Source organism: Cannabis sativa, chromosome 6 (assembly GCF_029168945.1).
Source record: "Cannabis sativa cultivar Pink pepper isolate KNU-18-1 chromosome 6, ASM2916894v1, whole genome shotgun sequence".
Classification (NCBI taxonomy): Eukaryota; Viridiplantae; Streptophyta; class Magnoliopsida; order Rosales; family Cannabaceae; genus Cannabis; species Cannabis sativa.
Genome location: NC_083606.1, coordinates 42,368,072 through 42,383,663, shown reverse-complemented (window position 1 = coordinate 42,383,663; position 15,592 = coordinate 42,368,072).

The following is a 15,592-nucleotide window of genomic DNA, read 5'->3' as shown; positions in this document are numbered from 1 at the left end:
ATATTTTTAAAGTTAATTATGTTGCTAATTCAATTTTAATTAGGTTAGACTAATATAATTAACCTAATACAACTATTTAAATAAGGTAAATGGGCCTTCACAATTGAGGTGGTTCATGTGAGGGAGAGCTGGGTTCAGTATGTCGTACCCACTACAAAGGCCCCCTAACTCTCACACAAGGCCCAAAGGAGAGGAATTTAACCATTAAATAAATAATTGTTATTAATTGAATAAGCCCAATTCTAATTGGGCCTAAATAAAATTACTTAAGTGAAAATTTTATTTTAGCAACCCAATTCTAATTGAATAAGTTGAAAAATGCCTCTTTTATTAATTAATTAATCAAATTTACCTCTAATTTTATATTTATTTAAAATATACCTCTTTTTATATGTATTGCACCTAAAATACCCTTACATAAGAGAATCACATGGAGAGTATCTTGAAGTGACATGGGCAAAATTGGTACAATGTTTAAAAAAAGAGGTAAAAATGATAGATTTTAAAAAAGAAGGTAAAAATAAAAGAGGACAATATAAAAAGGGTATAGAGTGTAATTTCCTCTTTAATTAATAAAACTTGAATGGGCTTCCTATATGCATCTAAGCCCAAAAGCAAACATATAGGCTCACACAGGTCAAATGATTTGGATGAGCCCTATCATGTTACTAGGTTTACACAGATGAAAGAAATTACAAAATTTACCTGTTACAAATTATTTATAAGATCTATTGACAATTGAACTATGATTAAAATCAGATCATTGGATCTGTCAACAAGTTAATTATAGCAATTTAGAACAAATAAATAATAGGTTTGTAAAAAAAAATTGAATATATAATTAAATAATCAAACAATACAAATTAAAAACAATTAATAGATAATCTGGAAAGTAGGCTAAGATTTATCTATTTTAAAATTTAAAATTTAAAATTTAAAAAATATGTTAACTAAAATTTAAAATTTAGGTTGTTAGAGAATATTTAAAAAAAATTCAAAAACCTAACAAATCTCCTAAATATCCTAAATTCTAACTTAAATTCAAATATCTAACCAACTTTTCAAATTTCAAGTTTATTCAAAATTTAAATTATTTAAATTTCTAATAAGATAATATAATATAATATCTTGAATTTTAAAAAATTTAGATATTCCTAATATTATATTCTCAGTCTTATAATTTAACAAATTAAATATTACAAAATAAACTATTTGCCAAAATAAGATATTTTATGGTTAGAATATTTTCAATTTTATTAAAAAATAAAATAAAATAAGTTTAAAAAATTTTATGGCTAGAAACCCTAAAATTTCTATTCAAACCTAAACTAACCAATTTTTCAAATTTCATGTTATTTTTGCCAAAATTAATTTTAATAAAAAAATGTCTAATAAGATAAAATATTAAAAGCTAACATATTTCTAATCTTATAATTTTAATTAATAAAATATATTTCAAAAATAACAAATTTTAAAAAAAAAAATGATATGGTTAGCAAATTTTGAAATTTAAACAAGATTATTTTTTTAAAAAAATATATTTTAATACCAAAATAAGATCATTCAAATTTAATAAAAAAAATGTAATATATTATCTTATAATTAAAAATAAATAAAATAATCTAAAATGTCAAAATTAACCATAAGGCTATTTTTGTGAGAAATCAAATTTTCAAAATTTAAAGCCTACTAATATCTAAAACTAGTTTTAATTAATTAAAAAAAATTAATAAAAATTAATTTTATTCTGATAATTAGATTTTTAATTGAAAATTCAGATTCTACACAAAATTCTACCAAAATTTGAATTTTGTTTCAATGAAAAGCGATTTTTGAATCAAAAGATATGATGAAAGCAAAATTGGTGCACAGCGGTATGCAATGCATACCCCTGCGCGCGTGGATGAAGGAGGTTGGGCGAGACAGGAGGCTGCGTGCAGCCTTTGAAGACTGAGGAAGCTCGGCGTGAGCATCCCTTCAGACAGGGCTGTGTCCAAGGATTCTCGGTTTGCTCGTGTCTGAAGAGGCTCGCTGTCCGAGCGGTGCCTGGTACCCTCGCGCACACGTGTGCATCCGATTTCAAATATTTTCATCCAAATTCAAAAAATCATAATTAATTCATAAAAATTCAAATTAGATTCTATAAAAGCCTAAATTCATTAATTTTTTGTGTAATTTCCAGTAAAAATATTTCTAGATCGAAATAAAAAATATTTTTACAATATATACTGCAATTTCCAAACAATCATCATATAAGCACATAAACCATCATGAAACCATCCAAATCAACACAAAACATCGTTTTAATTCATATTTCATGAAAGTAAATCATTACCATGGCTCTGAGGCTAGTTGTTGGAATATGTTTTACCAAGATCTAGATTTACTACTATGTATGTTATTTAACATCCTAAATATGAATTTCTAAAACAATGTAAATAAACACATATAAAGTTTAGGAAACCTTACAGTGGGTGCAGCAGAATATTAATGGCTCCTTCCACTCAGATCTCTAACCCTTGGATCCTGTCTGTAGCAGAGTATCATCAAGATTTGAGCTCGAATGTCCTTCTCTTGATTCTGGATTCTTCACAGCCTTACACACTATGATTGAGATACCACTTGATGTGTGTGGGCACTCACTCTATCACTCAAGGTATGAAAATATGAAGAAGGAAAGAGAGGGGCTAGTTCGAATTCTATAGAAGAAGAAGGCTCAGGAAAATTTTATTGAAGGTGAATTTTCACCATCTTTAAGTGTGAGCCATCACTATCTATTTATAGGCAACCACCTAGGTTTAGGTTAGGATTTATTAGGCATTAAAATAATGAAAAAATTAAGTGAAAATTACCATACAAGTGGCTGGCCATAGTAATGGGCCCCACTTTGGAATTTTTCCACTTTTGACAAGTTTTCCTTATTTTCTCAAAATGCCATTTTTCCAATTCTAACCACTTAAATGCCAAAACTATTTATTTAATAATTAAAATTAATTATCAAATAAAATTGCCATTTAATATATTTATTAATTAGGCTTAATAAAGTTTCTTAATTAATAAATAAGACCTAGAATCTCCTTTCTTCACAATTAAGCCCTTGCTTAGTGAAAATTCATAAACTAGACATAGTCTAATTTTAGAATTATAGTTGATTAATTAAAATCAATTATCTGAGTCTTACAAGCAGTATGGTCTCAACTAGTATGGGGACCATGGACCTATATAACCGAGCTTCCTATAAGCAGAAATAGAAATTACCAAGTAAATTCCCTAACTTATTAATTCCTTATTGCATCCACCATATAACTTGGAATTGCACTCTCAGTCATATAGAACGCTCTATATGTTCCACAATATAGATACGCTATAAACATTTAACCATCGTTCTAATCTCAATAATCAAAGATCCTCTATAGATGATTTACACCGAGTATATTTTATCCTTAAAACACTTAGCTTCCTATAAATGATATTTCAGTGAGCTAATATAATCACTGAAACAAGAGCTCTTCCATTTATCTCTATTAAGCCAAGCTCGAAGGAAATCATCGTTTCACTTCTATGTCCTGATAGAAGTTATAGATTCCATATCTATGTTTAGCGCTCCCACTCAATCATACTACCATGTTCCCAAAATGTACGTATCACCCTGACCAAAAAGTAGGCTTAACTAACAAATCAAATAACATGAATAGCACTCTTGGGATTGAACCTAAGCATGTCAGGATTAAGATCTTTTGATCTAAGATCAACCAGTGATATTGACTTAGAAAGATACAACGGTAAGATTATAATATCTTTACCAAGATCAATATCGGTCACAGTCCAATGTATACTCCATACATCCGAAACTAGCATACTTTGCCAATATTTTGGAAAGAACATAACACTTATCCAAGGTGTAAGTATACTTCATCGTTGATTATCACATCAGTGTTAATTCAGTGCACTGATGAATCAGGGACTTTGTCTTTTGAAGTATATAATCACAATCACATTCCACTGTGTTGACATCACTGTAATTGTGAATGACTATATGTTCAGGACTTACCAGATTTTGTATATATTAAATCATATACATGAAAACTACATGTAAATATAAATGACTTATAATCTTTCATTGATAACAAATCATATTAGATTGAAATGGGTTTTATTTAGGGCATAAAACCCCAACACTATTTTCAAGCTCATCCTGTTTGGGTGTACACTGACCAACCATTATGCCAAATATTGCAAAAGTCGGACGCTTCAGGACGATTACTCAAGTGGGCAGTGGAGCTGGGTCAGTGCGAAATTACCTTCCAACCCTGAACAACAATCAAAGGCCAGGCCCTAGCAGACTTTGTGGTAGAATGCACAGGCAAAGAAGAAAGCATATCGGAAGGCAACCCTGAGCTAGTACAAACACCTCAGCCAAGAAACAGTGAAGACAAGCCGACTTGGAAACTACATGTGGACGGTTCGGCTACAGATCAACTATTCGGTTCAGGAATTGCCCTTGTCACACCTGGGGGCAACACCTGCACGCTACAGTTAAGTTTGGATTCAAGGCATCCAATAACGAAGCCGAATATGAAGCTTTGATTGCTGGCCTAAAACTAGCCCGAGAGATGAAAGCTGAACACATCAAAATCTGCAATGATTCACAGCTGGTGGTAAAACACGTATCTGGAGAATACGAGGCTCAGGGAGAAAAGATGATAGCATATCTGAGCAAAATACATGACCTGCTCGCACAATTCAAAAGCTCCAGTCTCAGACAAATTCCAAGGGAAGAAAACATGACTGCAGACGCATTAGCTCGATTGGCAAGCAATATTGTAAGTGATAAAGTGAACTTGGTCCCTATCCAGTTCCTCAAAGAGCCTAGCATAACTGGCACGGAAGAGATCGAAATGATTGATACTTCCCCAAACTGGATGACGCCAATAGCAGCCTACCTCAACACTGGGGAACTCCCAGATAATCAAAATGAAGCTCGAAAAATGAGAAGGAAGGTTGCACGGTATATCATAGTAGATGGAATTATGTGCAGACGAGGGTTCTCCATGCCATTGCTCAGATGTGTTACTCAAGAAGAAGCTGCACGACTCTAATCTGAAGTGCACGATGGATTTTGTGGAAATCATGCCGTCGGGCAGAGTTTATCTAATAAAATTCCAAGCAAGGTTAATTCTGGCCAACAATGATTGAAGATTCAAAGGCCTATGTTAAAAAATGTGACAAATGCCAGAATTTTCAAAGATACCTAGAGCTCCGCCCAACGAATTAACTCAGATGCAAAGTCTGTGGCCTTTTGCCATTTGGGGAATCGACCTGATCGGACAATTACCCAAAGGCAAAGGAGGAGTGCAGTACGCAGTGGTTGCGGTTAATTACTTCACTAAGTGGACGAAAGCCGAACCACTGGCAACCATTACATCTAAAAAAGTTCAAGACTTTGTTGTGAAGAACATAATCTGCCAGTTCAGATTGCCGTACAAAATAGTTTCGGACAATGGCAAACAGTTCGACAACCAGTCCTTCACTGATTTTTGTGCGAACCATGGTATCATCAAACGTTTCTCTGCAGTGGCGCATCCCCAAGCAATTGGTCAAGTTAAAGCAGTCAATAAGACCCTCTGAAGGATACACTAAAGAAAAGACTCGAGGATGTTAAAGGAAACTGGCTGGAGGAACTTCCTGAAGTTCTATGGTCGTACCGAACAACTGAGAAAACGACAACCGAACAGACTCCATTTGCCATGGCATATGGATATGAAGCTATGCTGCCCGTAGAGCTTGAGACACCATCCCACAGAAGATTGACGTACAACCAAGATGCAAATCACGTACTCCTTGTCGAACCACTTAATGAAATCGAAGAGAAACGAACCACAGCAAACTTAAAGTTGATAGCCCATCAATAAAAAGTAACTTGGTATTTCAATAACAAGTAAGGGCTCGGAAATTCTTTGTGGGAGATATGGTCCTAAGAAGAGTATTTCTAAACACCAAAGACAGTATGACAGGTGTACTCGGACCTAGGAAGGACCATATCACGTGGTCGAAGTTCTCGAATCAGGAGCATACAAATTGGGTGAGTATGATGAAAAAATACAACTCGTTCTAGTACTACGGTATTGGAATGGGGAACATTTGAGAAAATACTACCAATAGAAGTACCAGGTCGGATGACCATATTAAGTACTGAAAGAACATTTACTGTTAAGTGAATGGCCTGCTGGGCAGACTATGCCCAAAGGTTTGGACAAAAATAAAAAAGTACTCAGGTCGGATGACCACCATTTAAAGTACAATTTCTAATTTCTGCAATTTTTTTTATTTCATGTTAAGCTAAAAGATCAGATTAGATCAAATAGCTCTAATGTAAGTTACTACGGTAACAAACACATTTCTGATCAATAAATGAATAAAGATGTTTATTTCAAAATTCAAATTTAGTCAAAATTATTAACATGTTGTTAATTAACCATCCAGTGCCTACAAAAGGTTTGGTCGAACCCAAAACTCCGAACAGATAAAAAAGTATACTTGCAAAAAACAAGTGACCAAGAGTCATAAGTCTGCTCGATCACTGGGGGGCACCTATACCTGTACAAAGCATTTGGTAAAGATAAAACAAACACAATTGCACGATGATTATAAATAGAGGATGAAATTCATTAAAGATAACAAAAGCACGTAAAAGCGGGATTAAAAGCTGCCTGGTCAGCCTGTTGTCTGAAAAAATGAAAAATAATTCCAAGTTTAAAGACTGCTTGGCCGGTCACGATGTTTTAAAAAAGGCCTTATGGCCAGATAGATATTAAAAAAGAAGAAAGATAAAAAGATAAGTGTTCAGACGGCTAGAGTCCCAGGCTCCTTGTACGGGTCTTTTAGGCTGGTAAAAGTTGGAGGATCTGTTTTCTAGGCAGGGGGCATGTCAACGTTCAGACCGGAAGTAGAAGCGGTTGCCTCAGACTCTCCATAGGCCACTTGGGAAGCACAGTACTCGAGGTACATGTCTTTGGCATCGCCCAAGTAATCAAAATTTGCTTGAGGATTAGCCTTCCAGAAGTCATAAAAAATCTCGAGACCGACTGTCTCTAAGGCATTCACCGTCCCTTGAAGCCTCTCTACTTCAGCGTTAAACTCCTCCTCCTTAGACTTCTTCTCTGCTTCCAACCTGCAGAAAACAGTTCGAAGAACCTCCCTTTCTTCCTGAAGGTCGGTCACTTCTTTGTATAAGGAGGTCATGGCAGCCTGAAGTTGGTCAGAAGCCTCTAAATCCTTGGTCAGCTCGGCCACTTTCTTCTCGACAACAAGAAACTTCTTGTTGACTTCACCCAGTTCAATTTGGATGACTTCGAGTTGAACCCTGGCTTCATCAGCGCCCCTCCTGGCCAAGTCCACTTCTGCCCTCATGGTGTTGGACATGGAAGTGTTCTTGGAAGTAGCAAACTTAGCTCGAGAATAAGTGTAACCCATCTTCAGACCAGTCTGCACAGAGAAAAAACGTTAGAATTTGAGCCGAGTAAAGAAGGATTAAAGGAAACTGTCAGGAAATACTCACCGTCGTAAACTCCTTCAGGACTCCTCCCATCAACAACTCCAGGGAAGGCTCGTTGTCAGCTCCGACTAGCTGCTCCTTCACCTTAGGGACTGACCGATTTATGTAGTGGGTGAGCATACCCTTGCCTCTTTTGGTCTCTGGATGCAGCGATGCAGGTGGGGTAGGAGCCCGGATCTGCTCAGATTTGCTTTTGGCTAGCTCGGATCCACCCTTCGCCTGTTTGGGCCTGTCCGAGCTCCCTCCTCGAGAGACTTTGGACTTAGCAGCTTTTGGGGCAGAAGGGTCCACAATGGTTAGCTCATCGGTAAGATCGATAACAGCTTTAGTCGGTGCCTTCTCTCTGGAAGGTGTTGTCTCACCGCCCCTAGAATTCTTGGTCTGAGGAGATGAGCCTGAGCTTCCCCCAACTCTTTGTTGGGTTTTATGCCCTAAATAAAACTCATTTCAATATAATCAGATTTAGTTATTAATATAGATCAGAAATAACATTTAATGTTGCATGGTTCACATGACTTATTTCATGATTATGTGTACATAATGTATAAATTCATCTGAAACCCTTTTCACATACTTGATCCTGTTTATTGTGCCGTCAATACATTGGAAAGTAAACATGACTATGTGAATAAAGTTTCCTAGATTTATCAGACATAGGGTTTTACTGATATGATAATCTACAACAGAGTTTACTTGCATTTGGAGAAGTGCTATGTTCTTTCCAGAGCATTGGTTAAAGTAAAGCTCAGGTTGGATGCATGGAGTATGCATCGGAAGGACCGATATTGAACTTTGACTTAGATTTATTAAACTTACCGTAATATCTATTCAAGTCAATATCGCCTAGTTGATCCTAGATCAAATGATCTTAATCCTGATATGATTAGGCTCAATCTCGAGAGGCTATTTGTGTTCTTTGATTTGTTAGTTAAGCCTACTTTTAGGTCAGGGTGATACGTACATTTTGGGAACACGATAGTGCAATTGAGTGGGAGTGCTATCATAAACATGGAATCTATAGCTTCTATCTGGCGAATAGTAAGCAAAGGATGATCTCCTTCGAGCTTGACCAAACGAACATAAATGGTGGAGTACTCATTTCACATAAGCTGAAATATCATTTATACGAGGTCAAGTGTTTTAAGGAATAAATACATTGTAGGGTGTAACAGTAATTTAATCCCTTTACAGTGTAGATCATTCATATAGAGGATCATTGATCACATTAGGATTATAACAATGGATAACTAATGATGCGTCTATATGGTGGAACATATAGAGCATTCTATTATACTGAGAGTGCAATTCTAAGTTCTATGCGTGGATTCAACGAAGAATTAATAAGTTAGTGAATTTTAGTAATAAATTCTTGATCTACTTATTGGAAGCTCGGTTATATAGACCCATGGTCCCCGCACTAGTTGAGATAATATTGCTTGTAAGACTCATGTAATTGGTTTTGATTAATCAATTATAATTCTCAAAATAGACTATGTCTATTTGTGAATTTTTCACTAAGTAAGGGCGAAATTGTAAAGAAAGAGTTTTAGGGGCATATTTGTTAATTATGATACTTTGTATGGTTCAATTAATAAATATGATAAATGACAATATTATTTAATAATTATTTATAGTTATTAAATAGTTAGAATTGGCATTTAAATGGTTGAATTAGAAAATTGGCGTTTTTGAGAAAATCAGATGCAGAAAAGATAAAACTGCAAAATTGCAAAAAGTGAGGCCCAAATCCACTAGTATAGGGCCGACCACTTTTGTAGGAATTTACCTCTGATATTTTCATTATTTTAATGCCAAATAATTCAAACCTAACCCTAGTGGAATGCTATAAATAGATAGTGAAGGCTTCAGGAAAATTACACACTTAAATTTTCTATTTTTCCTTCAGAGAAAAACCTGAGCCTTCTCTCTCCCTATCTTTGGCTGAACCCACTCTCTCTCTCTTCCTCATTGAGATTTTGAAATACTTAGTGTATGAGTAGTGCCCACACACAACAAGTGATACCTCAATCATAGTGAGGAAGATCGTGAAGAAAGACTTTTAGCAAGAAGGAGTTTCAGCATCAAAGATTCAGAGAAAGAGATCCAGGTTCAGATATTGATAATGCTCTGCTAGAGAAAGTAATCAAGGGCTAGATATCTGAACGGAAGGAGTCATATTATTCCGCTGCACCCAATGTAAGGTTTCCTAAACTTTATATGTGTTTATTTCATCGTTTTAGAAAGTTCATATTTAGGGTGTTAATCAACATACTTGTGAGTAGATCTAAGATCCTGGTAAAATAATTTCCAACACTCTCTTCTTCAGAGCTTTGAGCATTTTCTGAGACATGTATGCACGAAATAAAAGCAACATGATTAGAGAAAAGCACTAGAAGTATGAATGCATAATAATCAAGAAGGTTAAAAACAAGACGGAGTATTTTGCGAAGCGTTTGCTCGAGCAAGACTTGAAGGCTCATCATCACCTGACAAGTCTCTTATCTCCTCCAGGACGGACATAACCCTGTTCCTCTATCTCCTGGACCTTAGCGTCCCCCTCATGATCCCCCTCCTCCTACATGGGTGGATCCTGTTCGGCGTTGGGCAAGGTGGCGTGCTGGGCCACTTGAGGGTCAGACGCGTCGACTTTACGCATTGTCTGTTTGGTACGAGCCATCATCCTGTAGCTAGACGAAAAATTTGAATCAAAATGTCTGTCGTTTGAAGAAGGTAGACTTAGAGCAAAGACGAGGATGGTCCTCATGCAAGAGTTGAAGCAGGTCCTAGTCGATTTAGTGTTTGCTTCCCCAAAACTCATCTGGGTTCATCTACAAAAGACAACTAGCAGGATGAGTGTTTGGTTGGGATATCGAACATTAAACAGGAAAATATGCCGACCAGGAGTACTCAACAGATTAAAGAATGAAAATATTCGACAAAAAGTCAAAACTCAAAAGTTTGAAATTTTTGCGAGTTAGGGCAAAAAATTTCATGAAGCTTAGAATAAGCAAGATGAAAGACAGGCATTGTGCAGTTCAAAAAGGAAGCATTATGAATGGCGAAGTCGCATGAATCGTTACAAAGGAAAATCGCAGAGTTTCTAAACCTAGGGTTTTCAAAATATCTTCTACAGCATAGTTAAGATTGCATTTAGAAAATAAATGTGCAAAGTAAAAGAAACCGAGAACTTACTCAAGGATCGAATGTCTGGGTTCAAATTACACAAAGCTGAACAAACAGTTCTTGTGAAAATTCTTCAGCAAACTTGAAGCCAAAAACCTCTCTTTTCGCTCTAAACTTGCTTAGCAAAGAAGGTTGGTGAAAATGAGTTTATGAACAAATGCTGCTCGATGGTATTTATAGGCAAACAGCGAAAAGGGGTAATCATTTCAGAAGCCTCAGACGCCTCGGTTCCCCCAAAAGCGAATATGGGAAATCAAAAGCAATCAAGTGCAACTGTCAAACGTGGTGAGAGAAAATCGACTTTCGAAGCATTAATTGCGTCAGAGCATTTATTAGCTGAAAATCGAAGGGACGCCCAGTCAGCCTCACATCGAGTCACGAACAGACGCGCCTGGCACGTGTCACCCATCCAAACGCAAAGACAGCTCGGATGAAGTCTACACGCAACTTTGGAAGTCCCGTACAGACTTGGGGCAAATGTTATCCCAATTTTGGCACTCTGACGTGGCATCACTCGATGGTGACACGTGGAATCGACTCTGGGTATCTGCTCGCAAGACACAGGCCGAACATGTCACCTCACACATCTGCTCGGACGAAGTCCTCTAGACTGAGAAGTGAGCAATCCGCGCAGCATGCCAACACTTAGCAAATTCAGCTTTCGCATCGTGAGTCCTCTAGACAGAGATATAGCAAGCTGTCTAAATCCCACTATTAGTGTATCTGTATTTACTATGCAATCTTTCTACTTATATCAATTGTAACGAGAAGGAAAATACTTCCTCTCCAAGCTTATAGCCTTATAAATAGTGAATCATATTCACTAGGCAAAGGGTCGAAAGATTTTGTCTAAGAATTCATATTCAGAGATACTTATGTAAGAGCTCTAAAAAGAGGAACTATTCTCCTTGTTCTTAAGTCAATACAAATAACGAGGATTAGGCTATTACCGAACTGCTCGGGGCTGAACCTCTATAAAATTCTTGTGTCTTTATTTGCTTTACAATATTCCAATCGTATTAAACTACTTGTCGCTTACAAAATTAGACTCACTGTCGTTGGCTAAAAGCGAGGTCAATAGTATTCCTTAGGGTTTTATTGACGGCTTCTACTTGTCCATTTGCTTGAGGCCTGGATACTGACGAGAAGCTTTCGATAATTCTATTCCTCTCGCAGAATTCAGTGAACAAGTTGCCATCAAATTGGGTTCCATTATCGGATACTATCTTCATGAGAATTCCAAACCTACAAATAATGTTCTTGGCGACAAAGTCAAGGACTTTCTTGCAAGTTATGGAGAGAGGGGCTCGGCCTCCGTCCATTTAGTGAAGAAGTCGACTGCTACTACCGCACACTTAGCTCCACCTCACCCAGTGGGTAATGCCCCGATTAGATCTATCCCCTATATAGCTAATGGGTAGAGCGAGGTCATCATTCTAAGTTCTATTGGCAGTACGCGAGGTATATGTGAAAGCCTCTAAAACTTATCATATTTCTTGACAAACTCATGTGTGTCCTTATTGATCGTTGGCCAGTAATATCCTTGTCTAATGATCTTTTTAGATAGACTTTGCCAACCCGCATGATCCCCACAGAAGCCTTCATGAATTTATCTAATGATTTCGTTTGCTTCTGTGGGGAGAACACACCGAAGTAGGGGCATTGAATACCATCTTCTATATAGTTTCCCTTCGATCATTATGTAGCAAGGCATTGAATACAATAGTTTTCGCGCCTCGTTTTTGTCATTTGGAAGTTGCCCGTCAAGTAAATAATTGATAATAGGCGTCATCCATGTTGGAGAGCTATCTATCATCTCGACGTCTTCAGTTTCACATATACTTGGCTCACTCAGCATCTCTACCGGAACCAGATTTAGTTCATCCAGGTCATTCCGAGAGGCCAGCTTTGCTAAGGCATCGGCGTTGGATTTATGTTCTCTTGGAATTTGTTCGATTTTAAAGTAATCGAATCTTTCCAAGTTCTTCTGAACTTTCTCTAAATACTTCGTCATTTTCAAGCCTTTGGCCTGGTATTCCCCGAGGACTTGGTTCACGATCAGCTGCGAATCACTATGACAAATGAGATTTTTTTACTTTCAAGGCCTCTGCTATCTTTAAGCCAGCGATCAATGCTTCATATTTAGCCTCATTATTGGATGCGTCAAATTGGAACCTCAGTGCATAGTGAAACTTAAAGCCTTCCGGCAATATTAATATTACCCTTGCACCGAAACCCTGCTCGTTGGATGCGCCATCCACAAACAACTTCCAGGTTTCCGTGTCTCGCTGATCAGGTGGGATTTCTTCTGGAGTTATACTATCTATCAAGAAGTCAGCTAATGCTTGGCCCTTTATGGATGTTCAAGGATGGTATGTTATGTTGAACTGCCCCAGTTCAATCGACCATTTTATCAATCTTCCAAAAGTATCTAGTTTTGATAAAACTTGTCTCAAGGGCCGATCGGTTAACACTTTTATGGGGTGAGCCTAGAAGTATGGCAGTAGTTTGCGAGACGCATGGACTAGGCATAACGTGAGTTTTTCTAGAGGGGGATATCTGGATTCTGCCCCTAGTAACCTTTTACTTACACAGTAAATAGGTTGTTGGTGCTTGCCCTCTTCTCGCACTATAGCTGCACTAATCGCATCTTCCGAGATGGCTAGATAAAGAAATAGCGTCTCTCCAGTTATTGGTTTTGCCAAAGCTGAAGGCATTGCGAGATGCCTTTTTATGCTTTAAAAGGCCTCTTCGCACTCTTTTGTCCACTCGAACTTTTTGTTGCCTCGCAATATGTTGAAGAACAGCACACACTTATCAGTTGACTTCGAAATGAACCTGTTAAGTGCCACCATTCTTCCTGTAGTGTCAGGGCCTGTACTTCCTTAGGCTTTGTCGGGGATGGCATGTCTATTAATGCCTTGATGTTTTCAAGATTTGCCTCAATACCCCTCGCGTTAACTATGAATCCCAAAAACTTTCCCGAGGAGACTCTAAAGGAACATTTTTTTGGGTTTAGCTTCATGTTATACTTTTTTAATATTTTAAAGCATTCTGCGAGGTCTGAGGTATGATCCTTACTCTTTATCGATTTCACCAACATATCATCGACGTAAACCTCCATGTTTCACCCTATTTGGTTTGCGAACATTTCATTTACTAGTTGCTGATACGTTGCCCCAACGTTCTTTAGTCCGAACGGCATGACTTTATAACAATAGAGTCCCATGTTGGTTACAAAGCTTGTATGTTCTTGATCTGGGACGTACATTTTTATTTGGTTATATCCAGAGTATGCGTCCGACATAAGCTCGTGCCCAGTAGTTGCATCCACTAACGGGTCAATCTGGGAAAGTGGAAAAAAGTCTTTTGGGCACGCCTTATTCAGATCGGAGAAGTCAATACAAGTTCTCCAAGTTCCGTTAGGTTTCGGGACGGGAACATGATTGGCTATCCACGAGGGATAAAACACCTCGCGTATAAAATCGTTGACTGATAACTTGTCAACTTCTTGTTTTAGTGCCCTTTATCTCTCGAAATCCAGGGGCCTCCTTTTTTGTCTCTTCGTCGAGTAGTTTGGATCAACATTTAAGTGATGGCAGATAATCTTAGGGTCGATCCCTATCATATCTCCATGACTCCAAGCGAATTGATCTTGGTTAACCTTCAAAAAGCTTATTAATTGCTATTTAAGCTGCTCATCCAGGTTCTTCCCAATGTACACACATTTTGTGGGATTTCCTGGTTTGAGAATAACCTCTTCCAATTCTTAAATTTGTTTTAGCAGGTTTCTTTCATCTTGAACTCGGGGATCAAGATCTTCATCTTTCTTCTCGTTTTCTCCTACCAAGATCGTCATTAACTGATGATCGACCTTTCTATGCTGCAACTCTATGCGATAGCTATCGCGAGCCAGCATCTGGTCGCCACGCACCACTCCCACACCATCTGGTGTTTGGAATTTTAAAGATAGATGCTTGATCGAATTGATTGCCCCTAGTCCGATCAGTGCTGGGCGACCCAACAATATGTTGTAAGCCAAGGGCAGGTCGACAGCCAAGAAGTCTTGCATGACAGTAGCAGTTAAAGGTGCCTCGCCTAAAGTTAATGGGAGCTCGATTATGCCAAGGCTAGTGATGTTGTCTCTAGTGAATCCGCAAAGATTCACAATGCAAGGCCTTAATTTGGCCTTTTCGAGCCCCATTTTCTTTAGAGTTTCCTTATAAATGATATTTACCGAGCTCCCATTGTCTATTAACACTCTCTTGATCCTCTTATTGGTGAGTTGAATGGTTATAACCAGCGGATTGACGTGAGGATGTCTCACGTTCTTCTCGTCTTCCTCTGTGAATGTAATGGGGGGTTCCTCGGTTTTCACCTTCTTGGAATGTTCTGGGGCAAAGACCGAGTGCTCATTTTTTATCTCCTTCACATATCTTTTCTGGGCGTTATTACTTTCCCCTGCGATATGCGGCCCTCCTGAAATAACCAGGATGTCCTCTCCTTCCACAGGATTAGGTTGTAACCCCTAGTTGTTTGGGTTATTAGTCTGACTGGGCTGGTTGTATCCTTGGCCCTGTCTCTTCACATACTGTTTAAAATGGCCTCGAGCAATGAGACTCTCTATCTCATCTTTCAATTGGCAACATTTGCCGGTCGTATGCCCATTATCTTTATGGAATTTGCAATATTTGTTAGGATCTCTTTTGCTCCTCGAATTCCTCATAGGCTCGGGTTTGTCGAAGGCTACCTGATTTGAATTGATTGGGAGCTCCTGATCTTTTCGTTATTTCAAGTCAATTGTTACCAATTGTAATCCCTATTTTTTTCATCAGTTTTATTTGAATCAGATCT